This window comes from Vulpes lagopus, chromosome 19 (assembly GCF_018345385.1).
Source record: "Vulpes lagopus strain Blue_001 chromosome 19, ASM1834538v1, whole genome shotgun sequence".
In the NCBI taxonomy this organism is placed as follows: Eukaryota; Metazoa; Chordata; class Mammalia; order Carnivora; family Canidae; genus Vulpes; species Vulpes lagopus.
In genome coordinates, this window is record NC_054842.1 from 30,799,148 (window position 1) to 30,818,147 (window position 19,000).

General features: G+C 39.1%; 1 protein-coding gene across 7 annotated transcripts in view; it reads left to right on the top strand.

Moving 5' to 3' along the window:
- The window catches only part of TMEM108 (transmembrane protein 108), a 351,590-nt gene that overhangs the window by 135,019 nt on the left and 197,571 nt on the right, over positions 1-19,000 (top strand). Inside the window, exon 5 of one of the 7 annotated variants that reach the window (XM_041734209.1) lies at positions 1,603-1,666. The exons of the other annotated variants lie outside the window; for them this stretch is intronic. The gene's annotated coding sequence lies outside the window, so the exon portion shown is untranslated. The remainder of the gene's footprint in view (positions 1-1,602; positions 1,667-19,000) is intronic. 7 annotated transcript variants of the gene reach the window in all.

Sequence of the window (19,000 nt, forward strand, 5' to 3'; positions counted from 1 at the left end):
AAATCTCTCAAATTTCTCTGGAGCAGGTAGATTCCGAAGTCCCTTCCAGCCCTAAATTTCATTATATGTAATGAAATTACATATGATATGTAAATATCTGAGCTCAACTGACTCAAGTGGAAGTATTTGGCAAAGTTTTAGTAATAACTAAAATTTAATGAGTGTCTACCATGTATAAAGCATTTTCTAATTTTTTTTTGCATTATCTTATTTAATTCCTACAACAACCTTATGAAGGTAGGTACCATTATTATTTCACTTTTACCGATGAGAAAATTGAGGAAAGTTAAGTAGCATGTCCTGGGCAAGTTCAACTTATGGTTATATTTAGCCAAATTAGACAAGCTATTGAGGAACAGCTTATACCATCATCACCGGCTTTTTATTCAGACTTGAGTGTTAATCAAGCACTTTGTTTTTTGAAACTCCCAGTCTTGCCCTATATACAAGAGAACTGATTCATTCCAGTGTTTTCAGAACAAATTATGCCTCTGGGGATCCACAGAAATGACATTATGATGGCAAAATGACTTTTAGTAATTAACAAAGAGAAACTTTGAGTGTCAAAACAAAGGCAAATAGGAGTCTGTGTAAATCTGTGGAGGCTGTTGTAAGAATGATGCATTATCAGTAGTGTGTACGGAAAAAGCGAAGCACATGCATGTCAAGTGACACACCTGTGAAATGTACCTATAAAGGCAGGTGGCATCTGCTGGACAGCTTCAAATGGAGTAGCCTTAAGTTCTCCCTAAAAGGAGAGTAGTAAGTTTATCTAGTTGGCGTCTTTATCTTCAGCTCCTCAAAGCCTGGGTGTTCAGAAAGTAGTGATTCTGTAGGTGTGTTACAAGTCAACCAACACACTTACAAATGTATTGCCTTTTATGATTCTCAGGTGGCTAAGATGTATGGAGAATGCAAAGAACTTTATGATGTGTTCTCAATAAATACATAATTAGAATTATAGTACATGTACAATATACATGAAGATTTGAGCAATGTGAGATAATGTATTTAATGAATAGTTCAGATAAATAGTCAATTGGAATGGGTGCAAGGATTGTACCTCAGTAACTTTCAAACTAAAAGATAAGGATTTGGAGTTCCAAAAACTGTTTGACTTACTATTTATGTGATTGAAGCAAGTCACTTCACCTTTCTGAGCTTTAATTCATTTGTAAAATAGGATGTCAATAGAACCCAAACTATAAGGGTAGATTAGAAATCAAACAAAATAATGAATGTGAAAGAACTTTCCAAAGTTTTTAGATTATATTGTCACTTGAGATAGCAATAAATGATGTTCACAAGAAATATCTAGCTTGGTACCTTCTAACCATATGTTAGACTGGTACTGCCTTGCCCCCTTTAGTTAGGTATGGCTATGTAATTTACTATTTGGACAAATTTCTATTTGATTATAATATTTGGAAGGGTGGTTGAAAAATAACAGAAGATGAATTACCTTTATTGTATCTATTTTTATCTTTAAAAAAAAAAAGTACTCTGTAGTTATTTTAGCAAAGTCATGCCTGAGTCTTATTTTAGATAAACTCTTACTCAGTTTCAAGTTCTTACTCTGCTTAACGTACTTTTCTCACTTAGGAAGAGAAGATTAGATCCATTTTAGAACATGTGATCATGAGCCTGGGCTTGAGAACCTTGCAAGGTAATGGCATTTTAAATAAGAGTATTTCACAAAACAAGGACAACAAATCCTTCTGGATGTTGCCTAAGACACAACTAGATTGTACTTTTTTTCTGCATTAAAGAATATGGTAAGCACCCATTATTGTCGGATCTGAGGATCAGTTAGAATGAGGCCAATATGCTGCCATTGAATATATCTTTCTGTAAGCATGTGTAAGCCAGATGAATGAGGTCCTTTCTTTGTTCTTGGATAAATGATTAGCCCATTCCTGGGGAATATTAGTTTGTTGGAAGGCTGGTTGGTGCCGGCACTGAAGACAGTGACATCGGCCTTTTGAATGTTCAGTCTTTTCAGATTGCACACTAAACCCATCTTTTGGAAGCAAATCCTAACATACCATATGCCAGGTATGTGAGTAGTCATTTTCAAAAAGATTTTGTCCTTTAATCCTCTTAATAATCCTGTGAGTCTTGTCAACTCCCTTTAGAAATTAAAATAAAAACACACAAAACTCAGTTCTGCCCTCCACATTTATCTCTGTTGTCCCTCCATGTATCTTAGAGATTGTTTAGGTGTGAAGTAGGTTGGCCTAAGGAAACAGACTTGTAGTTTTTTTAATATCACAAAAGTATGCTCTGCGCCCAGCATAGAGCTCAACATGGGACTTAAACTCGCAGCCCTAATTCAAGACCTGAGCTGAGATCGAGTTGAGTGCTTAACTGACTGAGGCACCCGGGTTCCCCTATTTTTCATAGATAATTTAAAAATGCCAGAGAGTCAGTAGGAGAAAAATTGCCCATAATTCAGCCATGCATGACAAACTGGATACTTTGGCAAGCCTCCCCTTCCTAAGCTCAAGTGCATGCAGCATGTGTGGAAGAAAATGAGAGAACTTTGTCCCTCTTCCAGCAGAACTGAGTGTGTCAAGAATAAGGGTCAAGAGAATTAAATCAGTAAATAAGTAGCCATGAGAGATGCTATCACAGGGCTAGTGTCTGTGATTACTGTCTCCTGCTGACCTTTTCTTTTTTCTTTTTTTTTAATTTAAATTCAGTTCGCCAATATAAAGTACCTACATAGTTTCAGATGTAGTGTGCAGTGATTTATCAGTTGTGTATAACACCCAGTACTCATCACATTACACGGTCTCCTTAATGCCCATCACCAAATTGCCCCTTTCCCCTACCCACTTCGCCTCCATCAACCCTCAGTTTGTTTCTTGTAGTTAAGTATTTCTTAGGATTACTCTCCCTCTCTGATGACTTTCCAGTTTTCCCTCACTTACCCTATGATCCTCTGTGCTGCTGCTTATATTCCACATATGAATGAAACCATATGATAATTGTCTTTCTCTGATTGATTTATTTCCCTCAGCATAATACCCTCCAGTTCCATCCGTGTCAGTGTAAATGGTAAGCATCCTTTCTGATGGCTGAGTAATATTCCAGTATGTGTGTGTGTGTGTGTGTGTGTGTGTGTAATATATGTATATATCTCACATCTTTATCCATCTATCAGTGAACATCTTGACTTTTTCCACATTTTGGTTATTGTGGACATTGCTGCTGCGAACATTGGGGTGAAGGTGCCTCTGTGGATCACTACATTTGTATCCAAATACCCATTAGTGCAATTGCTGGGTTGTAGGGTAGCTCTATTTTTAACTTCTTGGGAAACCATACCATTTTCCAGAGTAGCTGTACCAGCTTGCATTCCCACAAACAGTGTAAGAGGCTTCCCCTTTCTCCACATTCTCACCAACATTTGTTGTTTCCTGTCTTGTAAGTTTAGCCATTCTGACTGGTATGAGGTAGTATCTCATTGTGGTTTTGATTTGTATTTTCCTGATGGCAAATGATGTGGAGCATTTTTTCATGTATCTGTTAGCCACTGTTGGTCTTTGGAGAAATGTCTCTTCATGTCTTCTGCCCATTTCTTGACTGGATTATTTGTTTTTTGGGTATTGCATTTGGTAAATTCTTTATAGATTGTGAATACTAGCCCTTTATCTGATAAAATATTTGCAACTATCTTCTCCCATTCTGTAGGTTGCCTTTTAGTTGTGTTGACTGTTTCCTTTGCTGTGCAGAAGCTTTTAATCTTGATGAAGTCCCAATAGCTTATTTTTGCTTTTGTTTCCCTTGCCTTTGGAGAAGTGTCTTGCAAGAAGTTGCTACAACCAAGGTCAAAGAGGTTGTGGTCTCCTCTAGTATTTTGATAGATTCCTGTCTCACATTTATGTCTTTTTTTAAAAATATTTTTTATTGGAGTTCAGTTTGCCAACATATAGCATAACAGCCGGTGCTCATCCTGCCAAGTGTCCCCTCAGTGCCCATCACCCAGTCACCCCAACCCCCCGCCCACATCCCTTTCCACTACCCCTTGTTCATTTCCCAGAGTTAGGTGTCTCTCATCTTTTGTCACCCTCACTGTTATTTTCACTCATTTTCTCTCCTTTCCCTTTATTCCCTTTCACTAATTTTTATATTCCCCAAATGAATGAGACCATATAATGTTTGTCCTTCTCTGATTGACTTATTTCACTCAGCATAATACCCTCCAGTTCCATCCACGTCAAAGCAAATGGTGGGTATTTCTCGTTTCTAATGGCTGAGTAATATTTCATTGTATACATATACCACATCTTCTTTACCCATTCATCTTCCAATGGACACCGAGGCTCCTTCCACAGTTTGGCTATTGTGGACATTGCTGCTATAAACATTAGGGTGCAGGTGTCCTGCCATTTCACTGCATTTGTATCTTTGGGGTAAATCCCCAGCAGTGCAATTGCTGGGTCATAGGGCAGATCTATTTTTAACTCTTTAAGGAACCTCCACACAGTTTTCCAGTGTGGCTGTACCAGTTCACATTCCCACCAACAGTGTAAGAGGGTTCCCCTTTCTCCACATCCTCTCCAACATTTATTGTTTCCTGTCTTGTTAATTTTCCCCATTCTCACTGTTGTCATGTGGTATCTCATTGTGGTTTTGATTTGTATTTCCCTGATGGCCAGTGATGCAGAGCATTTTCTCATGTGCTTGTTGGCCATGTCTATGTCATCTTTGGAGAAATTGTTGTTCATGTCTTCTGCCCATTTCATGATTGGATTGTTTGTTTCTTTGCTGTTCAGTTTTAATAAGTTCTTTATAGAACTTGGATACTAGCCCTTTATCTGATACGTCACTTGCAAATATCTTCTCCCATTCTGTAGGTTGTCTTTTAGTTTTGTTGACTGTTCTATTGCTGTGCAAAAGCTTCTTATCTTGATGAAGTCCCAATAATTCATTTTTGCTTTTGTTTCTCTTGCCTTCATGGATGTATCTTGCAAGAAGTTACTGTGGCCAAGTTCAAAAAGGGTGTTGCCTGTGTTCTTCTCTAGGATTTTGATGGGATCTGTCTCACATGTAGATCTTTCATCCATTTTGAGTTTATCTTGGTGTATGGTGTAAGAGAATGGTCCAGTTTCATTCTTCTGCATGTGACTGTCCAATTTTCCCAGCACCATTTATTGAAGAGACTGTCCTTTTTCCAGGGGATAGTCTTTCCTGCTTTGTCTAATATTAGTTGACCATGAAGTTGAGGGTCCACTTCTGGATTCTCTACTCTGTTCCATTGATCTGTGTGTCGGTTTTTGTGCCAGTACCACACTGTCTTGATGACCACAGCTTTGTAGTGCAACCTGAAATCTGGCGTTGTGATGCCCCCAGCTATGGTTTTCTTTTTTAATATTGCCCTGGCTATTCGGGGTCTTTTCTGATGCCACACAAATCTTAAGATGATTTGTTCCAACTCTCTGAAGAAAGTCCGTGGTATTTTGATAGAGATTGCATTAAATGTGTAAATTGACCTGGGTAGCATTGACATTTTCACAATATTAATTCTTCCAATCCAGGAGCATGGAATATTTTTCCATCTCTTTGTGTCTTCCTCAATTTTTTTCAGAAGTGTTCTGTAGTTTTTAGGGTATAGATCCTTTACCTCTTTGGTTAGGTTTCTTCCTAGGTATCTTACGTTTTTGGGTGCAATTGTAAATGGGATTGACTCCTTAATTTCTCTTTCTTCAGTCTCATTGTTAGTGTATAGAAATGCCACTGACTTCTGGGCATTGATTTTTGTATCCTGCCACACTGCCAAATTGCTGTATGAGTTCTAGCAATTTTGGGGTGGAGTCTTTTGGGTTTTCTATGTACAGTATCATGTCATCTGTGAAGAGGGAGAGTGTGACTTCTTTGCCAATTTGTTTTTTGTTTTTTTGTTTTTTTTTTCTTTGCCAATTTTAATGCCTTTTATTTATTTTTTGTTGTTGTTGCCTGAGTGCTGAGGCTAGGACTTCTAGTACTATGTTGAATAGCAGTGAGGAGAGTGGACATCCCTGTTATGTTCCTGATCTTAGGGGAAAGGCTCCCAGTGTTTCCCCATTGAGAATGATAATTTTCTGTGGGCTTTTCGTAGATGGCTTTTAAGATGCTGAGGAATGTTCCCTCTATCCCTACACTCTGAAGAGTTTTGATCAGGAATGGATGCTGGATTTTGTCAAATGCTTTCTCTGCATCTATTGAGAGGATCATATGGTTCTTGTTTTTTCTCTTGCTGATATGATCAATCACATTGATTGCTTTACAAGTGTTGAACCAACCTTGCATCCTGGGGATAAATCCCACTTGGTCATGGTGAATAATCTACATTTATGTCTTTTATCCATTTTGAGTTTATCTTTCTGTATGGTATAAGAAAATGATCTAGTTTCATTATTCTATATGTGGCTGTCCATTTTTTCTATCACCATTTATTGAAGAGACTATTTTATTTTCCACTAGATATTATTTCTTGCTTTGGGAATATCAGTTGATCATAGAGTTGAGGGTCCATTTTCTGGGTTCTTTATTCTGTTCCATTGATCTATGTGTCTGTTCTTGTGCCACTACCATGGTGTCTTGATGATAACAGCTTTGTAATATAGCTTGAAGTTGGGCATTGTGGTGCTACCAGCTTTGGTTTTCTTTTCAACATTCCTGTGGCTATTCAGGGTCTTTTCTGGTTCTGTAGAAATTTGAAGATTATTTGTTCCAACTCTGTGAAAAATGTCCATGGTATTTTGATAAGGATTGCATTGAATGTGTAGATTGCTCTGGGTAGCATAGACATTTTCACAATATTTAATCTTCTAATCCATGAGCATGGAATGTTTTTCCATCTCTTTATGTCTGCAGTTTCTTTTATAAGTGTTCCATAGTTTTCTGAGTATAGATCTTTGCCTCTTTGCTTAGGTTTGTTCCTAGGTATCTTATGATTTTTGGTACACTTGTAATGGGAGCAATTCCTTAATTTCTCTTTCTTCAGTCTCATTGTTAGTGTATAGAAATGCCACTGATTTCTGGACATTGATTTCATATCCTGCCATGTTGCTGAATTGCTGTATGAGTTCTAGCAATTTTGGGGTGGAGTCTTTAGGGTTTTTCACATAAAGTGTCATATCACCTGCAAAGTGAGAGTTTGACTTCTTCTTTACCAAACTGAATGCCTTTGATTTCTTTTTGTTATCTGATTGGTGAGACTAGGACTTCTAGTACTATGTTGAACAACTGTGGTGAGAGTGGATATCCTTGTCATGTTCCTGATCTTAGAGGAAAAGTTCTCAGTTTTCCCCCATTGAGAATGATTTTTGCTGTGGGCTTTTTGTAAATGGCTTTTATGATATTGAGGTATGTTCCTTCTCTCCCTATACTGTGGAGAGTTTTCATTGAGAAAGGATACTGTAACTTTGTCAAATGCTTTTTCTGTATCAATTGAGAGGATCATATAGCTCTTGTCCTTTCTCTTATTACTGTGATGTATCACATTGGTTGATTTGCAAATTTGAACCACCCTTGCAACTCAGAAATAAATTTCACTGGGCCGTGGTGAATAATCTTTTAAATGTACTGTTGGATACTATTGGCTAGTATCTTGGTGAGTATTTTGGCATCTGTGATCTCCTGGGATGTTGGTCTGTAATTCTCCTTTTTGGTGAGGTCCTTGTCTGGTTTTGGGATCAAGGTAATGCTGGCATCATAGAACAAGTTTGGAAATTTTCCTTCCATTTCTATTTTTTGGAACCACTTCAGTACAATAGGTATTATTTTTTCGTTAAATATGTTTGGTAGAATTCCCCTGGGAAGCCATCTGGCCCTGGACTCTTGTTTGTTCGAACATTTTTTATTACTGCTTCAATTTACTTTTGGTTATGGATCTGTTCAGATTTTCTATTTCTTCCTGTTTCAGTTTTGGTAGTTTATAAGTTTCCAGGAATGAATCCCTTTCTTCCAGATTACCTAATTTGTTGGCATATGGTTGCTCATAATGTTTTGATAATTGTTTATATTCCCTTGGTGTTGGTTGTGATCTCTTTCATTCATGATTTTATTAATTTGAGTCCTTTTTTTTCCTTTTTGATATATCTGTCTAGGAGTTTATCGATCTTACTAATTCTTTTAAAGAACCAGCCACTAGTTTTGTTGATCTGTTCTTCTGTTCTACTGTTCTTCCAATTTCTGTTTCATTGAGTTCTGCTCTGTTTATTATTTCTCTTCTCCTGCTTGGTTTAGGCTTTATTTTCTGTTCTTTCTCCAGCTCCTATAAGTGTGTGGTTAGCTTCTGTATTTGAGATTTTTCTAATTTTTTGAGAGAGGCTTGTACTGCAATGTACTTCCCTCTTAGGACCACCTTTGCTGTATCCCAAAGGTTTTGAGGAGTTGTGTTTTTATTTTCATTTATTTCTATGCATTTTTTAAATTCTTCTTTAATTTTCTAGTTGACCCATTCATTCTTTAGTAGGATGTTCTTTAACCTCCAAATGTTTGAATTCCTTCCACATTTTCTCTTGCGATTGAGTTCAACTTTCAAAATATTGTGGCCTGAAAATATGCAGGGAATAATCACAGTCTTTTGGTATTGGTTAAGATCTGATTTGTGACCCAGTATGTGATCTGTTCTGGAGAATGTTCCATGTGCATTCGAGAAGAATGTGTATTCTGTTGCTTTAGGATAGAATGCTCTGTATATATCTGTGAAGTCCATCTGGTCCAGTGTGTCATTCAGAGCTCTTGTTTCCTTGTTGATCTTCTGCCTAGATAATCTGTCTATTGCTGTGAGTGGGGTGTTGAAATTCCATACTATTCTTGTATTGTTATCAATGTTTCTTTACTTCACTTATTAATTGGTTGATAGAATTAGCTGCTCCATAACTAGGAGCATATATATGTATAATTGTTAGATCTTCTTGTTGGATAGACCCTTTAAGTATGATATAGTGTCTTTTTTCATCTCTTAGCATATAGTCTTTGGTTTAAAATCTATTTGTCTGATATGAGGATTGATACTCCAGTTTTCTTTCAAGGTCCATTGGCATGATAAATGGTTTTCCACCCCCTCACTTTCAGTCTGGAGATGTCTTTAGTCTAAAATGAGTCTCTTGTAGACAGCATATGGATGGGTCTTGCTTTTTTATCCAGCCTGATACCCTGTGTCTTTTGATTGAAGCATTTAGTCCATTTACATTCAAACTAACTCTTAAAAGATAAGATGCCTTTGTATTACCTGTAAAGTCCCTGTTTCTGTAGATTGTCTCTGGGTTTTTTTTCCAGTTTATGTTACTCTTGGGCTTTTTCTTTGCTTACAGGATCCTTAATATTTCTTGCAGGGCTGGCTTGGTGGTCACATATTCTTTTAGCTTCTGTCTGTCCTGGAAGCTCTCTATCTCTCCTTCCATTGTGATTGAAAGCCTTGCTAGATAACGTATTCTTGGCTGCATGTTTTTCTCATATAGTACCTGGAATATATCCTGCCAGTCCTTTCTGGCCTGCCAGGTCTCTGTGGATATGTCTGATGCCAGTCTGATGTTCTTACTCTTTCCTTACTCTGTAGGTAAGGAACCTCTTGCCTCAAGCTGCTTTCAGGATTTTCTCTTTATCTCTGAAATTTGCAATCTTCACCATTATATGTCAGGGTGTTGATCTGTTTTTATTGATTTGGGGAGAGGCTCTCTCTACCTCTTGGACATGAATGCCTGTTTCCTTCCCCAGATTAGAGAAGTTCTAAGCTATGATTTGCTCAAATATACTTTTTGGTCCTCTTTCTCTTTCTTTGCCCTCAGGCACCTCAGTAATTCTGATATTGCTTTGTTTTACTGCATTGCTGATTTCTCAAAGCCTCTGCATGGTCCATTTAGTTTCTTTTTTTTCCTCTGCTTCCTTCCTTCATCAACTTATCTTCTGTGTCACTTCTCTCTCTTCTGCCTCATTTACCCTAGCTGTTAGAGCATCCAATTTAGACTGTATATCAGTTAAAGCATTTTTAATTTTGGCCCAATTAGATCTCATTTCTGCACTAAGAGATTCCCCAGTATCTTTTATGCTTTTTTCAAAGCCCAGCTAGTAACTTTATAATTGTTAACCTGAATTCCATCTCTGACATTTTACTTATATCCATGTCGATTAGATCTGTGGCAGAGAATATTATTACCTCTGGTTCTTTCTTTTGTGGTGAATTCCTCCTTTGAGTCATTTTGTCCTGAGAAGAATGGATGAACAAGTGAGCACTATCAAAAATATCAACCATGCTAAGCAAAATACACACTAGACAAATCCAAAGATGTCCAAAACCAAAAAAGACAAGGACAAAGAAAAATGAAAAAAAGGGAGAGGTGGGGTGAGAGAATATAATCTTACAGAGTGGACAAAATAAGGTGATTCACTTGGTTCTGAGTATATTTTGGCTTGTGTGTTAGAAGACACTAAAGTCCAAAATTATAAAAAAGTAAAACATACATACAAAAAATAAAATTGAATATAATGAAAGGAAGCCAAAAATGAATACTGTATCTCTAAAATGTGAGTGTAAAAAAAAAATAAAAATGAAGGTTAAAAAAGACTTAAAAACAAAGAATTGATAAAATAAGAAACTAGTTGACATGGGGAAAATTGGAAAATTTTAAGCTGAGAGAAAAATCATAAGAAAAGTTTGAGTTCTAAATACTATTTTCTCCTAGCATTGGAGTTTTACAATCCTTTTCAGTCAATAAACTTGTGGTTCATCTGTTCTTTCAGCTGGTCTTCCAGAGGGGGCCTGCTGTGCTGATTCTCAGGTGTCTGTGCCTGGGAGGATTTGTACCGTCCTTTGCCAGGGGGGCCAGGCCCAGTGTAAGCTGTTTGCTGTGTGTGACTTTCCTTCCCTGAAGGCTTTCCGTACCGCTTTAGAGGGTGAAAATAAAAATGGGCATGCCAGACTCTGCAGGCTCCAATCCTATAGTGTGCGGCCACTTCGTTCCTCTTGGGGGAAGGCAGAGGAACACTTATTTGTGCACTTTTTTGCAGTGCCCTAGTAGGGAGAGCGTTCACCCTGTCACGTGCACATCTGCTCTGCCTGTCCCTCAGGAAGGCAGTGTTGCTGCAGTCTAGTCCTTTGCAGGGACCCAACACAGAGTGGTCACCCTGTCAGCCAGGGTTCCTGGTTTATGTGAACCAAGCTGGGAGTCCCATGCTAGGCTTGCTGGTCTAAACCAGTTTCCCCTCTCCAGTCCTTGATAATTATGCTGGCTCAGACACACCTATTCTTTCTGTGACTCCGGGGATCTTGAGATCCCACTGTCCCCTCTGGGATTCTGCCCCACTTCACCACTGAGCACCTTTCAGGCAGGGAAGTCTCACTGGAGTAGATTTCTAAAGGTCCCAGTTTTGCACTCCAGGGCTATATTGCTTTCTGGTAGGCAGCTTATACATCCTCCCTACCCCCACCATTTAGCTTCCAATATATCCCCTCCTTTTTTTCTTTTCTGCACTCCTACCTTACAAAAAATGGCTGCTTTTCTATTTTAGAATTCAATTCATTCTTTTCTTATATTTCAGATTGAATTCATAGGTGTTCAGGATGATTTGATAGTTATCTACCTAAATTAAGGGGACCAGATGAAACTAGGACCTCTACACTTCCACCATCTTGCCTCTTCTCCATCCTGTTGACCTCTTCCACAGCTGGCTAAAGTCAACCAGCTACTAATCAAAGCTTGTGAAAAGTTGCTAACATAACAACATAGAGCCCAGCCTGTAGATATGTTTACCAGTCTATAAACATCAGCAGCCTTTCCTATATAGGAAGAGTGTTAACAGTCATGCTGTATCTCTTGGAGCATGTGATGAATCACCTGGCAAAGGACAACAAAAATGCAGTCTTGCCATATACAAGGGAAGAACATTCATTTCTCCTCAGATTGCACTCATTTTCTCCCCAAATATTCACTTGTGACATCCTGCTATTTCTGATAGATTGTCTTCTATGATTTTCTCCTATTTAATCCAGGTGGTATGGTGGTCAGTATGTCACTTATCTTACCAGTTGACAGTGATGAGTAGGAACTCATCTTTATGACATACTTTGTGATTTTCCACCTGTACATTAGTTTTTATTCTAGTTTTCTTAATTAAGTTAGGTAAATTCCCACAGCCCATTTTCCTGTAATTTAGATATTTTAAAGCATTTGTACACTTGTGCAATTCTCTCAGTTCTCCTTGGCTGCATTTATCCATGCTCTAATTGGCTCTTTTCTCCATCTGCTCAAGGGGATCTACCTCTTCAACTACCTAAGCTTCAGGAATTCTTGTACCTTACTTGGCATAATTCTGATATAATTCTTTCCAAAGGTAGAAACACAAGTTTGCATTCAATTTTAAGAAATCATGATGATGATGGTGATGGAGATGGTGATCATTAACACATAAGTGGCTCTAACTCAGGGTCAGGCACTCTTCCACATGAGGAGTACTGTTGTTACCTCCATGAGGAAACTGAGTCACAGAGAAGTTACATGAATTATCCAAGCTAATAGTAGCAGATCTGGGATTCAGGCCCAGGCAGTGTATGGCTCTAGGGCCTCTTTTCTTTAACTGCTACTATGTATGCTTTCATGCTGCTTCCACTTTTCTTCTGAATTATACTTTATCTATGCAAAGTCTGTCTGTTTTGTTCCATTTTATTTGGAAAGAACCAACAAAAACAGAGTATAATGAATGGTTTTACTCCTGATAACACTACAAGTATGAATGCATGCTAAGAAAAATGGGGAAGCCAGAAATCAAACAAAATTCCTGATTCACAGTCACCTTCTCTGTTGGTAGTTGTCAAAAATTATAGTGCTTTCCTGTGGTATGCTTTGCATTAATCTAGTATGTTTTTCTGAGTACTGTTTGTGGCCAGTGTGAGGCAGAAGGCATCCTCCAGGGCTAATGGGCTTGTCTTAGGGTCTGCTTCACCTCAGGTGGGTTACAGTTTAAGGTTGAAATCTTCAACCTTATGAGGGTCTACATGCAAGGAAATCACAGTGTTTGCTGATGAAGTCATGAGTTCCCAGAACTCCATGATTCAAGAGGAAAGGTTCCTAGAAAGTGGATGTAGTGGGAGAAGAAGAGCTGCCACGATTCAGTGGAATCATATGTATGAGGAAACAACAACTCTGTTTGCTTTGTTAGTGGGTCTGGATTGAGACCAGTGAGATTGTGAGAACATGTATGTGGTTCCAGTTCATAAACCATCCTACATCAAAGAGTTGGATTTGGTCCTAAAACAATACTCCTTTTTTATTCTTGGTTGTTTCTGCAGTTTTACTGAAGAAGAAAACCTTTTCCTTAGTGGTTTAGTGTCTTTTCACTTCATCTTCCAAATTCCTGGCACTGAATTGAATTTAGGGAGCACTCTGGTCTGACTCCCTTGTTAAATAAATCAGGAAACAAAGGTCTAGAGGATTTAGGAGATTTGCTCAAGTTTTCACAAATAATTGAGTACAGCCTTGATCTTTGGCTTGCCAGCCTGTGTTCTCTTCTACTTTATTTCTATCCTTTGCTTATTGCTGGAAGGAACAAATATTACTTGGAGTGCTTGAAGGTTGTTGTCTTTTGTGAGAATTTTTTTTTTTTTTTGTGAGAATTTTTTAAACTCAGAGTTTACATTGTTTAAATGTGAGCAAAAATAGATTTCAAGGTAGACCCCAGAATTTACCCAACCCTTCTCTCTTCATTTCTCCAGATCCATTTAAACAGGTATAATATCTGGAATTTTAAATTGAAAGAAAGTTTTTTCTAACATGATTGACTCACTGTTGGCTTAAGGAAAGAGGGGGAGAGTATGAAAGGAAAGAGAGTAGTGGAGGAAGGGGGGGGAGAGAAAGAAAAGACACTAACAGTTACTCCAACTTTGTGACTTGGAGGGCATGGTAACTTTACTCAGCACCTAATATAGTAGATAATGGACTCCCTCAGTAGTTAACTTTGGTTCACATTTAGTTGGTGTCACTCATTTAACATTTAAATGTTGGCCTCAGCAGGAAGCTGAAGTTTTTGTGAAAATTGAAGCAGTGAAAGGGGAAGGTATCAAAGGTGCACCATGGCCTTATCTGTAGATTTTAGGTCTTTGTCATGGGAAGGGAAGTTTCAGGAAGGTAGGTGGGAAAAGGGCTTCCACTGGTTGTTCTGTTTTGCCATCAAGACCCCCAGAAAAGGCCTAGTTTTCATCCTGAGTTCCCTGAAATCCCTGAGCCCCCTAGGACTCATCCCAAAGAGTTTGAACACTGCTGCCCCAGGCTCAAGTTAAAAATATTTTACCCCTGACCCTGTGGCCAGATCCCTTTAACTAGAATGTGGCTGGGCTAGCTGCTTTGGGCTGCCACCTTTGAATGCTTACCATTTATAGAAAAACTAATGGAGCTTCTCCCAGGGTAGATCCAATCAATTGACCACACCTTGCTGTCACTGCTAACCTGGCCATGCCTTCAAATCTCTGTTGACTTTGAGGACTTGGTCTTCTCTTTACAAGTCACTCAGCCCAGCTGTCCTGCCCACTTCTTAAGTATCTGGGTCAGTCATACCAAGTCCTGGTCTTTGCGTAATTTCATATACCTCTGTGGGGGACTTTTTGTGGATTTAATGAACTATATGCACGCAAAGGATTGATGCCTGACATTAAGGCTACTTACTATCACTTGAGCCCCTGTAGTAGCCTCCTAACTGACCTTCCTGATTTCACCCTGTCCCCTGTAAGCTATTTTTTTATTTTTTTTTAAATTATTTATTTATTTATTCATGATAGAGAGAGAGGCAGAGACACAGGCAGAGGGAGAAGCAGGCTCCACACTGGGAGCCTGATGTGGGACTAGGTCCTGGGACTCCAGGATTGCGCCCAGGGCCAAAGGCAGGCGCCAAACCGCTGAGCCACCCAGGGATCCCCAAGCAATTTTTTTTTTTGAAGACTTATTTATTCTAGAGAGCATGAGTAGGGAGGGGAGGAGGGGCAGAGGGGGAGGAGGAGAAGCAGTCTCCCTGCTGAGCACGGAGCCCAAGGTAAGGCTACCTATCAGGATGCTGAGATCATGACCTGAGCTGAAATCAAGAGTTGGATGCTCAACCAACTGAGCCACTCAGGTGCCCCTGGAAAGCTATCTTCTATATAAAAGCCAGTATGATCTTTTAAAAATAAAAATTGTATTTTACCACCTCTAGTGAGTTCTGAATTTTGTCACACTGAATAAAACCTGATCTCCTCACCCACATTTGTATAGCCCTACATGATTTGGCCCCTGCCTCCATCTTAAATGTCATTTTGTACAATTTTGCCTTTTTCATTCAACTTACAGATCTTTTTTTTTAAACTTCCAAGTACCTGCTGATATTGGCACTTGTGTACAAGCTATTTCTGCTTTCTGTAATGCTCATCCACTGATCTTCACATGATAGCTTCTTCACACCATCAAATTCCAGCTGAACATCCTCAAAGAGGCATTCTTTAATTGTTCCAATTAAGTAGCTACCTATCACTCTTCATATCTCATTTATTTGTTCATTATCTCTCTGCTCTCTTTTTTTTTTAAAGCATCTAGTATATCTTTTTTTTTAATTAATTAATTAATTTATAATAGTCACATAGAGAGAGAGAGAGAGAGAGAGAGAGAGAGAGAGGCAGAGACACAGGCAGAGGGAGAAGCAGGCTCCATGCACCGGGAGCCCAATGTGGGATTCGATCCCGGGTCTCCAGGATCGCGCTCTGGGCCAAAGGCAGGCGCCAAACCGCTGCACCACCCAGGGATCCCTATCTCTCTACTCTCATTTGGAAATAAGCTTCATGGCCTATTTTTGTTGTTATTTCTCTCATGCCTGCAATGGTACCTAGAATACAGTAGGTGTTCAGTTAATATTTATTGAATAAATGAATGACATAGTAAATGCTCAATAAATGTTAGATATTATTATTATATTAGAGAAAAAAAAGTGAAACCTTAATATAATTGGGGTTCCATTTGGTCCTGATTCTGTGCAGTGACATATTCAGAGAAACAGCTGTTCAGAAAAGTAGTACTGAGAGCAATTAAAATCTTTACTCCCACAAGATAATGTCAAAGGTGGGAGGGTATATTTTTCACCAATTACAACACTTGGTAAAATCCTGTCTTGCCATCTCTATTGCTCACAGTACTCAACATTCATGGCAGCTTCACCAATATTATCTTCCTGTCTCCCTGCCAACACCCAACCAAAGAAGGATCCTCAAACAACTGTAACCTGGCTGAGAGCCTCCAGGTGCTAGACACATTTTCTGAATCAGCATAACAAAAAGCCAGGAGTCAAGCAGCCACACTTGGAACCTGGTGGTATGGCTGGTGGAGGGGGGACTGGACATAGTCATAGTAACAATTTTGTATCTGCTAATTGTACAGCAAAAAAGGGAAAACTGAATAAAGATTTTAATGAATTATAAACTAAATGATACTTAAGAAAGACTGTGAAATAGCTCTACTTGGGAAGCACCAAAGCTCAAACTTTTTATTTGGAACTACACAAAAGGTAAGTCTTTTGTTTTTAGTATCTTGCTACAAAACTTTAGACTCTGGATAGGAGGAGATGTCTATTACCACAGAATTACACTTCACTTAGAACTTTATGGACTCTGATTAGATGATGATGTTAACTTCATTTATTTTAACTATTGTGAATTAGAAACCACACCTAAAAGGGAAGGGGAACTGTTACAGGCAGAGAAAGGAACCTGGTATCAGAAGCAGACCAAGATGAAGAATGATGTTACTATATAGTCATAATAGTGACTGTGATTCCTAAAGTAGGGGTCAGTCATATTTTGTTCCTGACTTTTTTCTCCAGTGTGTTCTGGCTTCTAGAGCCATCAGTGCTCTCTCTTAGGCTCCCTTAGGTCCAGCACACATTTGTAAGACAGACCCTTAGCATCACAAGATATGGTCTGAAGGAAGCAAAATTGCCAGGTCTGCCAAAGCAGCTTCTTTGAACTCTTGGCTGCTTTAACACAGTGCTCAACCAGCTGACCTTAACTGACTCATCAGGTTATAAGAGAAGTTGGGAATAGAAATTAGTTCTCTGGGGGATCCTGCCTGTATAATAGCTATCATTTGTATGCAGTTAAATGATTTGCAGAGTAGCACAGCTCAAAACTCCCAGCTGCATTTTGTCTGTTTATTTCTGGAAGCATATGAAATAGTTGGCTGGGAATGTGGTTTCCAAAAGGTAATGTGGGCATTATAGTAACATCTGGGGCTGGATTTTTCTCCCACCTCATCTAGATTTTGGTCAGAAGTCCATCCTGCATCCAAGGAACTTGGATTTAATGGCTATTGCCTACTCTGCAATGCTTGCCTGTCAGTTCTGTTTCTACCTGCCACAGTCTTGAGCCTTTCAGCTGCCATCCACCCCAGAGAGTGCCAAAGGACATAAATATTCATGAGGGAAATAAAGATTCAGAAGGTTGAGGGCAGGGGAACCCTGTTTCTGAAATGGGCTACTGGCTTCTTGCCTTGCTTTCCTTTTCCTCCTGCCCATCCTCTTAAATTGTCATATAAAATGGCCATTATCTATCTCTTCCTCCTGTCATTAGGGAAATGACAATGTGGGAGGCTAGAGCCAGGAAAGGTATAGGACTTACACGTGATCCCCTGGGATGGCACAGTGCTTCTTAACCCAGCTTTACCAATGATGGCTTAATTGCCCCCAAATTCCTCATATACTCCAAGAATCAAGGAGGATAGTATAAGGAGAGCAGAGAATTATAGATAGTAATGGCTGTCATGGTTGAGTGGAGAGATGAGGGAAGAAAAGGCTGTTCCTATTTGCCCTAGCCAGGCCATCAGCAACTCTGCCCTAGGGACAGTCATTTAGGAGCTCACCTGCTGCTTCCTCTGATCCCCAACCCTTTCTGCACCAGAAACCAGATTAAAGGGATTGGCAGCTGGAACCTAGAAGACTGTGAGAAAGGAAGCATATTTCAGCCCTTGGCCTTCCTAAAGGGCTGGATCTAAAAAGTCTGGAGAATATTGACACAGGTAGACCATCCTCCTCTACTCTTACTTTTTACTTCCCTCTGAGTCCCATCAGCACTGGTTGCCAGATTTCTGAAGCTCAGGCTGCTGACAAAGGCCCCAGTCTGTCCCACACCAGGGACTTGTTCTCTGACAGATAGGTGTTTCAGACTCAAGTTCCTGATTTTCAGTTTTGTCACTATTCTAAACAAGGATTTTGCTTGTTACTAGTTATCCTTACCTAGGTTTCATCTTGTGACTTCCAATCAGAGATGCTTAGTTTTATTAACTATCTCTTTATAATGCTCCTTTCTATGCATTAGAGTTCATCTCTTAAATCACATTGTAGAACAGCCATCAAAACCATCTTTATGTGCCTGTCTTTGCATGAACTATATTTAGTGCCTTTTTCTACTGTGTGGCAAGAATAATTTTATTAATCTCAGCAGAAAAGACCAAGTGTCAAGTCATAGCAAGGGCAGTGGGAACAAGGATTTCTCCCTGATTTGACCTGACACTATGAAGTGTTTCTTGGTTCCTTTAAAGGCTAGTTCTTCAGGTAATGCAATACACCAATGATTTAACACAATCCTGAACCCAGCAGTCTCATGAGCCATGTATAGAAAGCCTGATATCTTGAACAACTGGCAAATCCCTGAACAAAGAAGACCCAGTAGCCTGTGAGAATGAAGAACTGTGTTGGAGCCTAAGAGGCCAGAAGGAGGCAGTGTGATATAATAGAAGGAACACTGAACTTATAGTGAGAGTCTTGGGTTTTTGAGTGTCCTTATTCTGCCACCTTACTGGCCGCAAGATGTAGTCAAGACTTTTAACTTTTTAATATTTTTAGTGTTAATGACTATGTATCAGGCACTGTGCTTGGCATTGCTGATACAGTTGGGAATGTGACAAGGTTTTGTGGCTAAGTGTGACAACCCTGGATATATTAGGGGGTTCCTGTGGGAGTCTTTTTTTTTTCTAATTTAAATTATTTACAGTATAAGTATTAT